The 17,983-nt window shown below is 35.8% G+C and overlaps 1 long non-coding RNA gene across 1 annotated transcript; it reads right to left on the reverse strand.

Moving 5' to 3' along the window:
- Window positions 1-5,122: 5,122 nt before the first annotated feature.
- Window positions 5,123-16,279, reverse strand: LOC122687553. Its single transcript, XR_006339169.1, has 3 exons — window positions 16,267-16,279; window positions 15,492-15,494; window positions 5,123-5,290 (listed from the first exon to the last, which is right to left on the reverse strand). It is a non-coding gene; the product is annotated as an uncharacterized LOC122687553 (long non-coding RNA).
- Window positions 16,280-17,983: the final 1,704 nt, after the last annotated feature.

The raw sequence follows: 17,983 nt of genomic DNA on the forward strand, positions 1-17,983 counted from the left end.
AAACTGTATGTTTACCCCAAAGCCTACACATGAATGTTTATAGCAACTTTGTTCATAACCCCTCCCCCCCAAACTGGGAATCCCTAAGCTGTCCTTCAGTAGGCAAGTGGATAAACAGTGCAGCCATACAATGATTTTGCTGTTTCTGTTCAGTCAGTAAGTTGTGTCTGACTCCTTTGCCACCCCGTGGACGGTAGCTCACTAGCTCCTCTGTCTACGGTATTTCCCAGGCAAGAAAATGGGAGTGGGCTGCCCTTTTCTACTCCAGGGGATCTTCCCAACCCAGAGCCCAAACCAGCATTTCCTGCATTGGCAGGTGGATTCTTTACCACTGAGCCACCAGGGAAGCCGATGAAATGATAAACTTTTTAGAAATTAAAATAAATAAATTAATTAAATGAGATATCAAGCTACTCAAAAATATGGTTAAACCACTTGGTAAGTGAAAGCCACTAGTCAAAAAAGACCAGTGACTGTTTGACTTCATTTATATGATAAGGTGGAAGAAAAAATTTTGGATATATTACACAGGTGAGTCGTTATGGGTTGAAGTGCAGGAGATTTTTAGTTCAGTGAGACTATTCTGAATGATATTACAATTGTAGATACACAATGGTAAATGTTTGTGAAACTCAGAATTTTATAGCAGAAAAGGTGTGGCTTAATGTATGCAAATTTTAAAAATATTTTTAAAAAGCAAATTAAAATAGCTAGCACACTATCACTAAAAAGTTACTTAGTGCCAGACAAAGTAACTTTGGAAATAACTGAAGCCTACGAGATTAAAGGCAGCTGTAGACTGGGTTGGGAAGATCCATTGGAAAGGAAATGGCAACCCAATCCAGTATTCTTGCCTTGGAAATCCCATGGACAGAGATGTCTGGTGGGCTACAGTCCATGGGGTCCCAAGATTCAGACATGACTTAGCTACTAAACCATTACCACTGACTTAATAGAAGAACTTAAGTTGATAAAACTCATTCCCATTGGGGTAGAAACTAACAATTATAAAGCCTTTATATATTTACACTGGAATTGAAACACTAAAGGAATGGATGGCAGATGTAGGGAGTTCGTTTTCCCATCATTGGAGTAGGAGTTAGTAGATGAGTAAGGAAAGGAGACTGGAGAGAGACATCTGAGTTACAGTTGCAGACATCGTTTTGAAATCATGTTTGAATTAATATAGATACAGATGGAGACTATACACACACAGATGATATAAGTATACATGAGTAGTGTACATACATATATTTCTTCCTTCTTTTAGCTTAGAGAGCCTAGAAACAATGACAACCTATTAAATAATCCTATTTAATGCCCCATTCTTGGTTCTAAAATCATTTTCCAACAAGGAACAAATTTTCCTTGGAGAAATGGCTGATTAAAGGACTAGGGCAGGGAGTATACAAGATAAGTCTGGAGAACCTTATTATGCTGAAAAGTTAAACACACACACACACACACACAAAAGTACAAATCAATCAACCAATCACAGTGATGAAGGCTATGTGAAAAGGATACAGAAGTGAACCAATACAGCTCTCAATGACCTACACTGAAACAATTTGAATAACAAAATTATAGTACATCATAACCCAAAGGATGATATAAACATTCATTAATTTATGTAGATACACTATATGATTGAATAAATAAATGGTAGACGCTAAATGTATCATCTTTTTTTTCATTTATTTTTATTAGTTGGAGGCTAATTACTTTACAATATTGTAGTGGTTTTTGCCATACATTGACATGAATCAGCCATGGATTTACATGTGTTCCCCATCTTGAAAATGCTGAGTGACATAGGGAGATATTCTTTCTCAAGAAATTAGAACATAATTCCCTACCCCTTAAATGCGGGTTACACACCTTTTCCTGTGAAGCACACAGTATGGAAGGGGAAAGAAAAAGTACCCTTGCAGTGGAGAAACCTAAGTCTACCTAAGCCACAGATTAACATAAACAGTGATCACAGGTTGACACTATATGCCCTTGATATGATGAAATGAAAATGACAATTTATGTCTTTTTTCTCTCCCCAAAACACATGACATCAATCTAATAGAGGGAAAAGTATCAGACGATTCCCAATTATGGGCCATTCAACAAGATAACTGACCACCATTCCTTAAAACTGGTAAGGTCATCAAAAACATGAGAAATCTGAGAAATTGTCACAGTCAAGAAGAGTCTAAAGAGACAGATGACTAAATATATTGTAACATGACATCCTAGATAGGAATCTGAAAAAGAAAAGGGCCTGGGGTGGGGGGAGAAATCTCAATATAGTGTTTAGTTAATTGTACCATGTCAATATCAATTACTTTAACACATATGCCATATGAATGTAAGATGTTGGTAACAGAGCAGAAACTTTGTTTGGGCTTTGAGAACTCTCTGTACCATCTTTATAATTTCTGTAAATCTAAATCTATTCTTAAAAAAGTTGATTAAATTTTCAAATATTATCAATATAAAATACTTTGATAAGACACACAGATCTGAGAGAAAATTATTCATTAAAATTAGGCTGGACTGCTGAAAAGTGTTCATTATCATGACTGATATTATGTAAAATTGCCCACACAAACACAAAAATAATATTTCCTTTATGACTTATTTCTCTTTCTTTTCCTGATTCCAACTCAAGAAAAAGAATGATATTTTTTCTTCATAAAACAATCATACTTTATTCATCTTCTTAATCAAATATGTGCCATGTTATTATTTCTCCTTATTCATATCTGTTTATTTAATTCTTGAAGTTGGTGATTCTAGATGAGATCTCTTGGAACATTTTCAGGATTAAATAACATAAAGCCTGAACTAACTAACCCCAAGTTGTCACATAATTTACTCATTTCCTGAAATGTTGCTTATGAAGAGAAGCACTATCAGGTATTCAACCCTTAGAAAAATGATGAATTTGTGCAGAGCTTGGGTGAGTTAACTAATTGCTGGACGTCAGTAGCAACACAGGACTAAATTAGGCAACAATTTTATTTCAGTGCCTATTTAAATCCCCAAGTTCAGTTCATTCACTCAGTCGTGTCTGATTCTTTGTGACTCCATGGACCGTAGCAGGCCAGGCCTACCTATTCATCACCAACTCCTGGATTTCATCCAAACTCATTGAGTTGGTGATGCCATTCAACCACCTCATCCTCTGTCATCCAATTCTTCTCCTACCTTCAATCTTTCCCAGCATCAAGGTCTTTTCAAATGAGTCAGCTCTCTGCATCAGGTGGCCAAAGGATTGGAGTTTCAGCTTCAAAATCAATCCTTCCAATGAACACTCAGGACTGATTTCCTTTAGGATGCACTGGTTGGATCTCCTTGCAGTCCAAGGGACTCTCAAGAGTCTTCTTCAACATCACAGTTCAAAAGCATCAATTCTTCGGCACTCAGCTTTCTTTATAGTCCAACTTTCACATCCATACGTGACCACTGGAAAAACTATAGCCTTGACTAGACGGACCTTTGTTGACAAAGTAATGTCTCCACTTTTTAATATGCTGTCTAGGTTGGTCATAGCTTTCCTTCCAAGGAGTAAGAGTCTTTTAATTTCATGGCTGCAATCACCATCTGCAGTGATTTTGGAGCCCCAAAGTAAAGTCAGCCACTGTTTCCACTGTTTCCTCACCTATTTCCCCTGAGGTGATGGGACCAGATGCCATGATCTTAGTTTTCTGAATGTTGAGCTTTAAGCCAACTTTTTCCCTCTCCTCTTTCACTTTCATCAAGAGGTTCTTTAGTTCTTCTTCACGTTCTGCCATAAGGGTGAGGTTATTGATATTTCTCCTGGCAATCTTGATTCCAGCTTGTGCTTCTTCCAGCCAAAATCCCCAAACTGGTTCCCAATAGCAAGAAAAAATAATTTTCTAAACTAATACATAAATTCATAATAAAAGATATGAGAAAGGGTACGCCTTGTGAAAATTTCTCATTTATTATATATATTTTAGAACAATTTGGAATACATCCAAAGAAACATGTGCAAGGAAATTCAGAGACAAAATAGTGGAGGCAATTATTTAAATGAAATGTAAATCACAGTTTTAGTTCTTTTCAGTGGTTAAATACAGATTTTCTTTTCCTCTAATTTTCTCCTGCAATCAATTTATTTGAAGCTTCCTCCATTCTTTAATAGCTGTCCCTTGAGATGATTTAAAAAAAAAAATGAATGTTGTATGTTTTACTTGGACATGTGTGAATTCTGGATCACTCTTTACCCCACTGAATACCAGGCTGTTCTTAGTCACGTTTCATAGTGACTAAGCAATGCTCTGGTCAGAATCTGTATCCTCATTCTAGATTTGCTTGTGATGCATTATAGCAAATCTCCACTAACTGAACTAATCAACATCATTGCTTCCTTCCCACCACACCTAAAGGAAGTATCACTTTATTTCTACTTATTTTCAATGCATTTTATATTTCTTAAGATATCTTGTCTGACAGAACATTAGTCAGCTTTTTAAAAATTTTCTCATGGATTTGAAAGCCAGAGTTTTGTAATGCACTCAATATTGTGCCTCTAGATCTGGCAACCAGATTAAATCCTGTGAAAAGTTTCTTTGTTCATAACATGTGCAGGCATAGAGATCTATGCAAAATATATGAATAAAATAAAAGAACATGTAGAGATTTAAAATTGAAATTTGAAACAAAAAATATATCACTGACTATATGAATTTCAATGTGATATTTTACAGACTTATCTATACATATCTCTCTATTTTTCTCACTTTATCAAGATGCAATAATTCAATTATTAAATTTAAGTTAATTTAATATTAAATTATTCATTTTAATTACTTTATTTAATAATTAATATGCTCATTAATTTATCAAATACCTTTAATTTATTTAAATTAATTTTTAAATTTTCAAGTAAAATTAATATTTAAAATGAAGCAGGCATCATGAGGATTTGATATATATATATAGAGAGAGATTCTAAAATGATTGTGAAGTGAAAGTCATGCAGTCATGTCTGACTCTTTGCAACCACATAGACTGTCTGTCAGTTTCCTTTATCCATGGAATTCTGCAGTCGAGAATACTGGAGTGGGTAGCTGTTCCCTTCTCCAGGGGTTCTTCCCATCCCAGGGATCGAACCCAGGTCTCTCACATTACAGGCAGATTCTCTACCATCTGAGCCCCCAAGGAAACCCAAGAACTGTAGAGTGGGTAGCCTATCCTTTCTCCAGGAGATCTTCCCAGCCCAGGAACCGAACCGGGGTCTCCGGCGTTGCAGGTGTATTCTTTAGCAACTGAGCTACCAGAGAAGCCTCTGAATATATATGTATATATATAAATATATATATACATATATATATATATATATATATATAAAACTGCAGACACCATGCTATTCAATAGATCCCCAGAATTTACTCATCTTATAACTGTAAGTTTGTTTACTTATTCATTTGTTTTATCATTTAAATTTTTTGAGTTACCAGTGTCAACTGAAAATCAGACACAGTTCCTTCCTTTGGGAATGCACAGTCTGGTAGAAGAAGCAACTTTGAGAAAAGTCAGCTATATTAATGGCGAGCATATAATGTTACATGTTGAAAGGGCTGCTCAAGGAAGAGAGTAAGATAATAAGTGGATAAAAAGAGATGACGTTATATAAATTGTATAAACATTTTAGCTATAATTTTAAATTATTTATTGTTGCATAATTTTCTTTCTTTAGAGGTTCTAAAAGAAACAGAAATATATCTCTCTTATAGATAATATTGACTCTTTAGTTTAGTCTGATTGCTTATTTAAACTGCTAAAACTAATCTTATTTGTAAAACAGTGTTGAATGATTTATAGACAATATTGCAACTCTAATATTTTAAACACATGTTCTTAGTTTTGACACATTTTTCTTATCTTAAAGCTAAGAACCTAAAATGTATAATTTCAGTTATCTTGTTACTTTGTGCCTTGCATAACTCATAAAGTTATGATTGAAAATTAATAATGCTCATGACAGAGTCAAAATATATTAATACTTAACATTCAAACTGGCATAGATGAAATTTGAAAAATGATGTCTCTTTTAATGCTTATACTTACTCTTTTTATGGCTCATGTGCACAAACATGCATTTCATTCTGTGCAGTTTACTCTACTTCATCAGTAACATTTCGATTAAGTATGTTAAGATCAATTTTGCTTTTCTCCAGCTTTCATGATGACTGCCCTTCTTCCCCATTCTTTGTATGCTTAACAACCAGACCTGCATAAAGAGGAACAACTACATCTGTGTATCTTCTGCCAAGAAATGGAGTTTCACAAACAGCAGCTGGCTGAATGCAAGTTTCTGAGCAAATGATTTGTGATTGGATTTGCCTCTCCTTTATGGACTCTACCTCAGTGCCCTGTTCAATTTCAGATTATAAAAGCCTGAAAGCAATCACAAGGTGAATTTCAATAAATTGAATTTATGATGAGTGTGAAAGATAATTTGCTGACAGCTTTAAATTGTAAGCACTTCTTTCAATGGTAAATATATCCAAATTGCTTTGTTTTTCTCATAAGAGATTCAGCACCTTGAAACAAAGATTTGCTATAAAACAAGCTCTCCAGCAAACATCTGCTCCCTGTCTCTAAAGCCCTGAGACAGGTGAAATAGGACTCTGGCTGTATAAGCTAAATTTTAAAGCACTGGCATTGGAAAGGAATTCGTTCTTTACATTTGTGTCAGTAAAAGGATTAACATTCTTCTTTGAAGAGAAAAAAAAAAATCAGATCTATTTTCAAATACATTTATCTAGTCTAAAGTACATTCTCCAGTCCAATATAAATCTAAAATGATATAAATCTGATTAAAATATTTGATGATCCTATTTTTATTTTGCTTGAATATTTGTGTCTTTAATTTTGGGGGAGATTCATTAGGTATTTTTACTAAAAATATGACTACATATTATAAAAGTAGAAGTGTATAGAGAATTTTAGTTCTGGAGGGCTCTATGATCTTCCAAGTGTTCACTTGTCAATATTTGTAGAAATGTAGACCATTAATTGGAGAAGGAAATGGCAACCCACTCCAGTATTCTTGCCTGGAGAATCCCAGGGATGGAGCAGCCTGCTGGGTTGCCATCTATGATGTCGCGCAGAGTCGGACACGACTGAAACGACTTAGCAGCATCAGCAGCAGGCCATTAATAGAAGATGTTATGCAAAATAGTATACAGACCAACAAATATGAAAATGCACACGTTACTAGTAGATAACTAGTTATCTACTATTGAATAGATAAATGCATTGAACTATCAGTGTATATTCACCAGTTTAACAAAAGCTGAAGTGTGAAATAGAAACTAAAAGAAAAGATGTAGAGAAAAGTGTAACTCTTATGTGCTACTAACGAAAGCAAAAAATTGTTACAACCACTTCTGAAAACCATATAATGCTCTCTAGTAAAGGCAAAGATACATGTAAACACATGACTCAACAATTCCACCCCTAATCATACACCTGAGAGCAACTCTGTTGAATAGGAATATAATGCAAGTCCAAATATAACTAAATTTTCCAATAATTATATTCAAAACAAAAATTAACAGGTGATTCACATTTTAATGGACTTCCCAAGTAGTACTAGTGATAAAGAACCCACCTGCCAATGCAGGAGATGCAAGAGACACAGGTTCGATCCCTGTGTCAGGAAGATCCCATGGAGGAGGGTATGGCAACCTACTCCAGTATTCTTACCTGGAAAATCCCATGGACAGAGGAGCCTGGAGGGCTACAGTGCATTGGGTCACAAAGAGTCGAACATGACTGAAGTGATTTAGCACGTAAGCATGCATGCACACACATTTCAATGGTGTTGGGTTGTTCAAAAATTTGTTGAGTCTTTTCCGTGCAGCATACAGGCAAACCGAACGAACTTTTTGGCCAACCGGATTTTTTTTTTTTTAATTTAACTCATTATATTTAAAGTTTTATTATTTCAACATGTAATCAATTTAAAAATATAAAATATTATACATTCTTTTTTGGTATTATTTTCAAAATCAGGTATCTATTTTATACTTAGAACACACCCAAATCTAAAAAAAAATTAAAAAATAAACCACCTCATTTGAAGTACTTAATAGCCACGTGGCTGGTGTTTACTGTAATAGACATGCAGCCTTAGAAAATGTTTCCACATATGCATCGGGATGCATACAAAAGAATGTTCATGAAAGTGAAAGTTACTCAGTCCTGTCCGACTCTTTGAGACCCCATGGACCTTAGTCCGCTAGACTCCTCTGTCCATGGGGATTCTCCAGGTCCGAATTGGGTTGCCATGCCCTTCTCCAGGAAATCTTTCAACCCTAGGAATCGAACCAGGGTCTCCTGCATTGCAGGCAGATTTTTTTATCAGCTGAGTTATCCAGGAAGTCCAAGAATGTTCATATTGATATTATTTGTAGTCTATATTGGTCAGGACTAAGTCAGTAAAACAGAGTCCCTGACAGTGACCTGATAAAGGGATTTTAAAATAGAAAGATATTTAAGTTATTGTGGGAAGTGCTGAAAGTGAAAGTGAGGTCGCTCAGTCCTATCTGATTCTTTGTGACTCCATGGACTGTAGCCTGCCAGGCGAGGTGTCAGTGGGATTCTCCAGGCAAGAATACTGGAGTGGGTTGCCATTTCCTTCTCTAGGGGAGCTTTCCAACCCAGGGATGGAACCAGGGTCTCCTGCACTGCAGGCAGACTACCTTCTGAGCCACCAGGGGCAGGCCACACGGGAAGTGCTGAAAACTCCCCAAATCAAATAAACCACGTGCCAACCAAGAGATAAACAACAGCAGTAAGCAGTTACCTCTCTCAGTGTTAATCACTCAGTCATGTCGGACTCTTTGCGACCCCATGGACTATAGCCCGCCAGACTTCTCTGTCCATGACGTTCCCCAGGCAAGAAAACTGAAGTGGTTAGCTGTTCCCTTCTCCAGGTGATGTTCCCAACCCAGGGATCCAATCTGGGTCTCCTGCATTGCAGGCAGATTCTTTACTGTCTGAGCCACCAGCGAAGCCCACATCACTCAGACTGATAGAATAAAAGAATGCGGTCTTCTTTACAAAATCCAAACTCCTTCAAGTCTCTTATAAAAACTTTTAATTGATCTTTGCCTTCATGTTTCTCCATTATTAATCCCTGCAAATTCCCAAATCTCTCTATATCAGCCTAGCACATTTCCCAGATATTCTTTTGCTTCTTTGCTTCGTATCTCTGTGCCATTGCATATGTAGTTTAAGTCGCCTGAAATATCCTTGGTAACACTCCTCCCAACTGATCAATCACCTTCTGCTTTCTTTAACCTTAGGCAGATGTAAACGTCTTCCATAAGAATACTGCGCCTATCTTCTGACTCCCTACTTGTCATGCTGGGTTGACCACACTTGTATACAACCATAGCACCCGTAGGCATACTCTGATTTAAACATCTCATATCTTTTTAAGACATTGGTCTACTTTCTCCACTGTACCACAAAATATTTGAGAGTATTTCGGTAATGTCTGTATTGCCAGTTACTTACATGTAGCAGGTATGAAAACAATATGTACAGACGGGTTGAATAACTGAGATGATAAAAAAAGAATGTAACAAAAACATGCTTTTCAGTCAAGGTGATTGGTTTTCAATATGTTTTCCAAAATTATATTAGTTGCAATTATTTGGACTATCTCTACTATCAGCCATATCATGATTAGTTGGGACAGAGACAAACTGTAATGAAAACTGTAGGTTGTCAATTTAATCTGCACATTATAATTTAATTACGTAAACTGTTAATTCTTCATTTAAAATATTTCAGTTCAATTCAGTCACTCAGTCATGTCCGACACTCTGCGACCCCATGAACCACAGCACGCCAGGCCTCCCTGTCCATCACCAACTCCCGGAGTCCACCCAAACCCATGTCCATCCAGTCGATGATGCCATCCAGCCATCTCATCCTCTGTTGTCCTCTTCTCCTCCTGCCCTCAATCTTTCCCAGCATCAGGGTCTTTTCCAATGAGTCAGCTCTTTGCATTAGGTGGCCAAAGTACTGGAGTTTCAGCTCAGCATCAGTCCTTCCAATGAACACCCAGGACTGATCTCCTTTAGGATGGACTGGTTGGATCTCCTTGCAGTCCAAGGGACTCTCAAGAGTCTTCTCCAACACCACAGTTCAAAAGCATCAATTCTTTGGTGCTCAGCTTTCTTTGTAGTCCAACTCTCACATCCATACATGACCACTGGAAAAACCATAGCCTAGACCAGACAGACCTTCGTTGGCAAAGTAATGTCTCTGCTTTTTAATATGCTGTCATAACTTTCCTTCCAAAGAGTAAGTGTCTTTTAATTTCATGCTGTAATCACCATCCGTAGTGATTTTGAAGCCCCCCAAAATAGTCAGCCACTGTTTCCACTGTTTCCCCATCTATCTGCCATGAAGTGATGGGACCAGATGCCATGATTTTAGTTTTCTGAATCTTGAGCTTTAAAACAACTTTTTCACTCTACTCTTTCACTTTCATCAAGAGGCTCTTTAGTTCTTCTTCACTTTCTGCCATAAGGGTGGTGTCATCTGCATATCTGAGGTTATTGATATTTCTCCCAGCAATCTTGATTCCAGCTTGTGCTTCCTCCAGCCCAGCGTTTCTCATGATGTACTCTGTATATAAGTTAAATAAGCAGGGTGACAGTATACAGCCTTGACATACAATAAAGCAGAGATAGATGTTTTTCTGGAACTCTCTTGTTTTTTTGATGATCCAGTGGATGTTGGCCATTTGATCTCTGGTTCCTCTGCCTTTTCTAAAACCAGCTTGAACATCTGGTTCATCGTTCATGTATTGCTGAAGCCTGGCTTGGAGAATTTTGAGCACTACTTTACTAGCATGTGAGATGAGTGCAATTGTGCGGTAGTTTGAGCATTCTTTGGTATTGCCTTTCTTTGGGATTTGAATATTTATAGCTGCATAATTCATCATAGTTCATGGTTTAAATGTAACATAGCATAGGAAGTAGTTTTTACCGTCAGGAAAATAATAAAGTAAATATTGAAATTTCCTTGCAGCTATGATAGCAATCTGAACAGCAAATAAAAGAATACAAATTCCTCTTTAAAAAAATTTAGTAAAAGGATGAAGTTGTTTTTTAAACTTTCCTTAACTTTGTTTGCTTTATGTTACATAAAAATAACTTCTACTGGAAAATATTTATCTGTTTTATTGTACTCAGGGGGACCATGGAGGAAAGTTTTCAAGTAACTCTGAAAGCTTTATGACTAATGTGAAACTTTGGAATCATACCTGAAAACTGATTGGGATTTTCTTCTGGAATTAAGCCTAAAAGAGATGCCAAATATAAATAAAATGATTGAAAGACTGAAGGATTATGTGGAAAAGTAACTTTCATCTATTTTAATGTAATAATCCATTTCCTTGAATATATTAATTTTTGCTTCCATCTTTAGAATGAAAGAATAATGACTATGTTAATGATTTTTATCAGAAATACCTTGGGAATGTCAATAAAGTTAATAAATTCAATTGCTTTGGATAGGTTGATACATATTTGTAATTTTCTTAGGATTAAAACAAAGGATTTTTTTCTAGCAGCCCTGGGAAAGTGGAGCCATTTGAGAACAATGCTTTTGTAGTGTGTGTGTGTGGATGACTTAGTTCAATTTTGAGCATCTTTAAAAATTCTGATCAGGGACCACAGGCAAAAATATTCATTTATGTAGCAAAAGCAGACACAGAACTTCAAACATTTTCCCATTATTTCCATAAATGTGGAAGTTTGACTTGATAATTCTCTTTTTAAAGTAGGCAGATTTTCAAAATTTGTTTCATCTTTTTTATTTGGTTGTTTATTTGCATCAAAAATATCAGGTGGTTTCTAACACTTTAATTCACTTTTTTTTTGCAAACTTATTTTCTTTAGCAAAATAATGTTTTAAGCAGGTAAAATGTCTTAAAATAAATAAATAAAGGCATCTAGGATATGTGACTGTAAAGAAAATACATCTAGCCAAAGTCAAGTATCTAGAATAATCCTTAGCTAGATCTTTGAAGTTGTTTATGTCCTTCATTCTCTATCTTTTCCATGTTGCCTGTTTTAGTGCTAATTGTTAAGTACTTGTCTTCTTCCTTGAATTTACTCAGAGGAAATTACAGATTTTCTTCTTTTTGGCTTGAGAGACTTACGACTCTCTAGAGCAAGAATCACTTCAAGAGATTTCTCCTAGTGTCACATATGACCATGATGGAGCAAAGGTCTAGTCAGATGGGATACCTCGAAAACCTGTGCTCTCCATGGTTTTTATTATGAAAAATGTGATTTTCTACACTTCAAATTTTGTTAGTTTGATTTGTGTGGCTAGGATTCCTATATTCTTTTTTAATTTTGATTCTTTAAAAAATTCTTGCCATTTAAAAATGTTAAAATAAGTTTGATTTGATTATTAAGGGATTAATCCTGCTTAGTGTTTTATATGAATAGATTTGAGAAACTTCAACTTTGTGAATATTTTTTAAAAATACTTGCAAAATATACTGTTCCCAAATTTTATGTTGGTGTATATAGAAATGTATGTACATAGATGGCCAAGTCCATCTTTCACTTTCTCAAAACTCTCCTAATAATTCAAACTTAATTTATCTCATAATTCCATGAATCATTTGAAAGATGGGGAGTGTATGTAATGTAATATGAATTTTTGTGTGTGGGATAATTTTTTGAGAAGTGAAACAAGAGTTTAACTTATGATAGCACTTGTATTTGGAAGAAAAATCAAAATATAATGGAAAATACATTGACATGAATTAGCCATGGATTTACATGTATTCCCCATGCTGATCCCCCCTCCCACCTCCCTCTCTACCTGATCCCTCTGAGTCTTGACAAAAACCACTACAATATTGTAAAGTAATTAGCCTCCAACTAACAAAAGTAAATGAAAAAAAAAATATAATGGAAAATACAAAGCCTTATTTTAATATAGCACACATATGTAAAATTTATAAATTAATTAAACACTAGATTTTGTAAATATATTGTTGTGTATAGCCAGCTGGGCCAAAATATTTTTTATAAATTTTACATAGGAAATGATGATATTAACTTACAAAAATATGTATTTCTCAATGTGAGAGAAAATCTATATGAATGAACTTGGTAAAGGTAGATGAACTATTAATATCACTATCAACTATCACTATGTCAGATGAGATAAGCATTTGCCAAGAGCCTGTAGCTAAGAACTCTGTGCAAAGGATACAATGAATGATGCCATGCATAGATAAAAAAGAGAACACATTTCCATAAGGTATATTTAAAAGTTAAAATTAAAACTTCAGAAATATTTTATCTTGAAATTTTTTAATGAATGTAATAAAATATACTTTATACTAAGACTATTGAGATTTAGATCAGGACTATTTTTTTCTGATTTCTGCTGTATTTTGCTTTCCATTATAGCTGGGAAGCATCCAAGATAACTTGGAAGATTTTTGTTGTTATTTTTGCTACATCAGATTTCTTATTTTGTTCTATTGGTTAAGATGGGCCAGTGGCCAAAAAAACAAAAAAGCCACAGAAAATTTTTTCTAGGAAAGGAAGCATGTTAAAGAGGAAAAAAAAAAAATCCTTCTTTTTAATTTCATAGACATTCTGTTCATTATAGCTTTAATGATTTTTGTTCATTCATCTCTCCTTCAGAAAATTAGCAATGCCTACTTTGTAGTGGAATTTAGATTTATGTTTGGAAGTGTCATGTTATTCTTTAGCTCCTATAAGGAAAAAAAAAAAAAAAAAAAGAAATGTATCCTGTCAAATTGACCACCAAAGGAAGAAACTTTGATCTTCCCTTTAAACTTCTTTAAAAAATTTGAATAAAGAGACTGTTCCCAGAACAGAACTATCACCAGAGCCAACCAAAAGAATATGGGTTAAGTATGGCTCGATAAAGGACAGAAATGGTATGGACCTAACAGAAGCAGAAGATATTAACAAGCGATGGAAAGAATACACAGAAGAACTGTACAAAAAAGATCTTCACGACCCTGATAATCATGATGATGTGATCACTCACCTAGAGCCAGATATCCTGGAATGTGAAGTCAGGTGGGCCTTAGAAAGCATTGCTATGAACAAAGCTAGTGGAGGTGATGGAATTCCAGTTGAGCTGTTTCAAATCTTGAAAGATGATTCTGTGAAAATGCTGCACTCAATATGCCAGCAAATTTGGGAAACTCAGCAGTGGCCACAGGACTAGAAAAGGTCAGTTTTCATTCCAATCCCAAAGAAAGGCAATGCCAAAGAATGCTCAAACTATTGCACAATTGCACTCATCTCACACGTTAATAAAGTAATGCTCAAAATTCTCCAAGCCATGCTTCAACAGTACATGAACTGTGAACTTCCAGATGTTCAAGCTGGTTTTAGAAAAGGCAGAGGAACCAGAGATCAAATTGCCAACATCCACTGGATCATCGAAAAAGCAAGAGAGTTCCAGAAAAAACATCTATTTCTGCTTATTGACTATGCCAAAGCCTTTGACTGTGTGGATCATAATGAACTGTGGAAAATTTTTCAAGAGATGGGAATACCAGACCACCTGACCCACCTCTTCAGAAACCTGTATGCAGGTCAGGAAGTAACAGTAAGAATTGGACATGGAACAGATTGGTTCCAAATAGGAAAAGGAGTATGTCAAGGCTGTATATTGTCACCCTGCTTATTTAACTTATATGCAGAGCACATCATGAGAAACGCTAGGCTGGAGGAAGCACAAGCTGGAATCAAGATTGCCGGGAGAAATATCAATAACCTCAGATATGCAGATGACATCACTGTTATGGCAGAAAGTGAAGAAGAACTAAAGAGCCTCTTGATGAAAGTGAAAGAAGAGAGTGAAAAAGTTGCCTTAAAGCTCAGCATTCAGAAAACTAAGATCATGGCATCTGGTCCTATCACTTCATGGGAAATAGAGGGGGAAAGAGTGGAAGCAGTGTCAGACTTTATTTCTTTGGACTCCTAGGTCACTGCAGATGGTGACTGCAGCCATGAAATTAAGACACTTACTCCTTGGAAGGAAAGTTATGACCAACCCAGATAGCATATTAAAAAGCAGAGACATTACTTTGCCAACAAAGGTCTTTCTAGTCAAGGCTATGGTTTTTCCATTGGTCATGTATGGATGTGAGAGTTGGACTGTGAAGAAAGCTGAGTGCCGAAGAATTGATGTTTTTGAACTGTGGTGTTGGAGAAGACTCTTGAGAGTCCCTTGCACTGCAAGGAGATCCAACCAGTCCATCCTAAAGGAGATCAGTCCTGGGTGTTCTTTGGAAGGACTGATGCTGAAGCTGAAGTACTTTGGCCACCTGATGTGAAGAGTTGACTCATTGGAAAAGACCCTGATGCTGGGAGGGTTGGGGGCAGGAGGAGAAGGGGACAACAGAGGATGAGATGGTTGGATGGCATCACCGACTCAATGGACATGAGTTTGAGTAAACTCCAAGAGCTGGTGATGGACAGGGAGGCCTGGCGTGCTGCGATTCATGGGGTCGCAAAGAGTCGGACATGACTGAGCGACTGAACTGAACTAAACTGAACTGATGGGAGGGAAGAGACAATAGGTAAGGCCTAGAGATCAGGATCCACTCTGTCCAGTTGTCTGCAGGGCCCAGAAAATGTTTTTTGCTAAACAATCGTGTTTTCGTCTCCATGTAAAATACCTCCCTCCTAGTGATTGGAAGTCTTAAGCCACTGCACCCAACATTACCGTTTGTCTTTAACTGAAGATGGTATTTGCACTGTTTTCCTGGATCTTTCCCATCTATCCATACTTGGTTTTCCCCTGTTAACCTGTCTCAAGTCAGTTTAGTTCTTAGACCAGCCAGAAGAACTTAGGAGGACAGAAGAAAATTTCTTCCTCCCAAACATATTGAATTTAAAAGTTTAAGCGCCTTTTCAGTCTTCATGCTGTTTTCTCTTTCATAATAAAGGAAAATAATAACAGTGACATAGGTAGACAGTCAGTACATATAGTGACTTACCACGTGTTGGTTAGTGAAAATGAATCATTCAGTCCTGTCCAACTCTATGGATTTGAGAACCCACGGATTATACAGTCCCTGGAATTCTCCAGGCCAGAATACTGGAGTGGGTGGTTTTTCCCTTCTCCAGGGGGATCTTCCCAACCCAGGGGTTGAAGCCAGGTCTAATACATTGCAAGTGGATTCTTTACCAGCTGAGCCACAGGGGAAGCCCTAGTGCACATTAAACTTTTTATTCTCACAAGAATAGATGCTTAAAATAAAATGATATTTCAAACACAATCCATATGAATATATTTCTAGTCTATTCCTTTTTATGTTGTTCAGCATTTCTACAAGGTACATATATTAAGTTGACTTTTATATTCACAGAAAAGAAGAAAGGCTATACTGCTGAATTTCTACTAATAAAAAGTTAGTTTTCTTCTATTGATGTTTTAGACTACATAGATAATAGGGATCCAATTATAATGTCCAAAATTCTCTAAGATTTTAGAAAATTTAAAAACACAGGAATCAGTGACCAAGGAAATAATTTAGAAAATTATGCACAGGCTCTTAGCAAGTATAATGTAATAAAAAAAAAAAAAAGACTTTTTATACTTCTTTAGGTTAAAGAGCAAACCATTTTAGCACAATATTATTTTATTAATATTTTACTTTTACCTTTAAAAAGAAGCTCTACTGGTATGAATTTCAGATACCATTTTTGCTACATGAAACCAACGACACAATTACTATTAACTTTTTAAAGCATAAAATCAAGTAAATGGAATTAAATAAAAAATGCTCCTATGTGCTTCTTAAAAACAATCTGATTCATCAGGGAACCCAGGACAAGTGATTTATTGGCAAGATGAAAAGAAGAGGAAACACAATAGCTGAGTGAATATAAAAATATCAAACTATGGGATTATATATTGCTTCATAGGAGTGTGTCTCCAAGCAAAATGTATCTTTGCTCTCAGTTCTGCTGGTACCAAGCTACAAAATGTGTAAATTATTCCAAACTTTAAAATTGAAGGAACAATTAAATGAGAGAAGGAAAACATGCTGCCCAAAGAAGCGGGCTAATTTTAAAAGCACACTTCACCATTTTTACATTTAAATGAGGTTTTCAATCACTTGATTTGACCCTACATGGTGCATAGGAACTGCAGTTACACAATATGTTTGAATGAGGATTATTATAATTTACTAAGAAGTGATGCAGGGGATTAGGAAACTTGGAAGCCTGGCACTGCACTTCCATAACAGACATCCCTGCCAGATAATTAACCTTGCTGTTTGTTTAGCATCCATTGAATACCTCATTACTGATTCAGTCAATTATCTCCTGGTAATGACCGTTACAGAAGGTAGAATTGCTTAATTAAAATTATTTAGACCAAAGAGGAACTTTGATTGGGCCATGCATATTAGAAAGGCTTGATTAATCTTGATGAGATACACAATGCATTTAAAGCTTTACTTTATTATTATCAAAATGCCAAATTCATTATTTTTACCCATCAAAAATAATTTTTCCTTTGCCAAAGACATTTAAAAAATAAGACAGCAAGGCAGTAGATGAAAAACAGCCTTTTCAATGCTAATTTTAATATAGAGAGGCTTGAAGAATGAAGTAGAACCCTATTTATTTTATAAGATGCAATTGATATAAATTAGAATTCCTTATTGCTGGAAGGGATGGTATATATTCAGGAGGGCAAACTTAGCACTGTGCATACACACCACTTAAAAGATGCAAATACATTTCATCTTCAGTTTTCTTCATATGTATCCACAGGTGAATTCCTTAGTCCTTTTTTTGTAATATGTGGCTACTTGATTTGAGCATTGGCCAGATGATACTCTTGGTGCTTAAGTCAAAATACACTGGTTTTAGAACAAAACTCTTTCGTTTCAGTACCACTAGCA

Source organism: Cervus elaphus, chromosome 31 (genome assembly GCF_910594005.1).
Source record: "Cervus elaphus chromosome 31, mCerEla1.1, whole genome shotgun sequence".
Taxonomy (NCBI): Eukaryota; Metazoa; Chordata; class Mammalia; order Artiodactyla; family Cervidae; genus Cervus; species Cervus elaphus.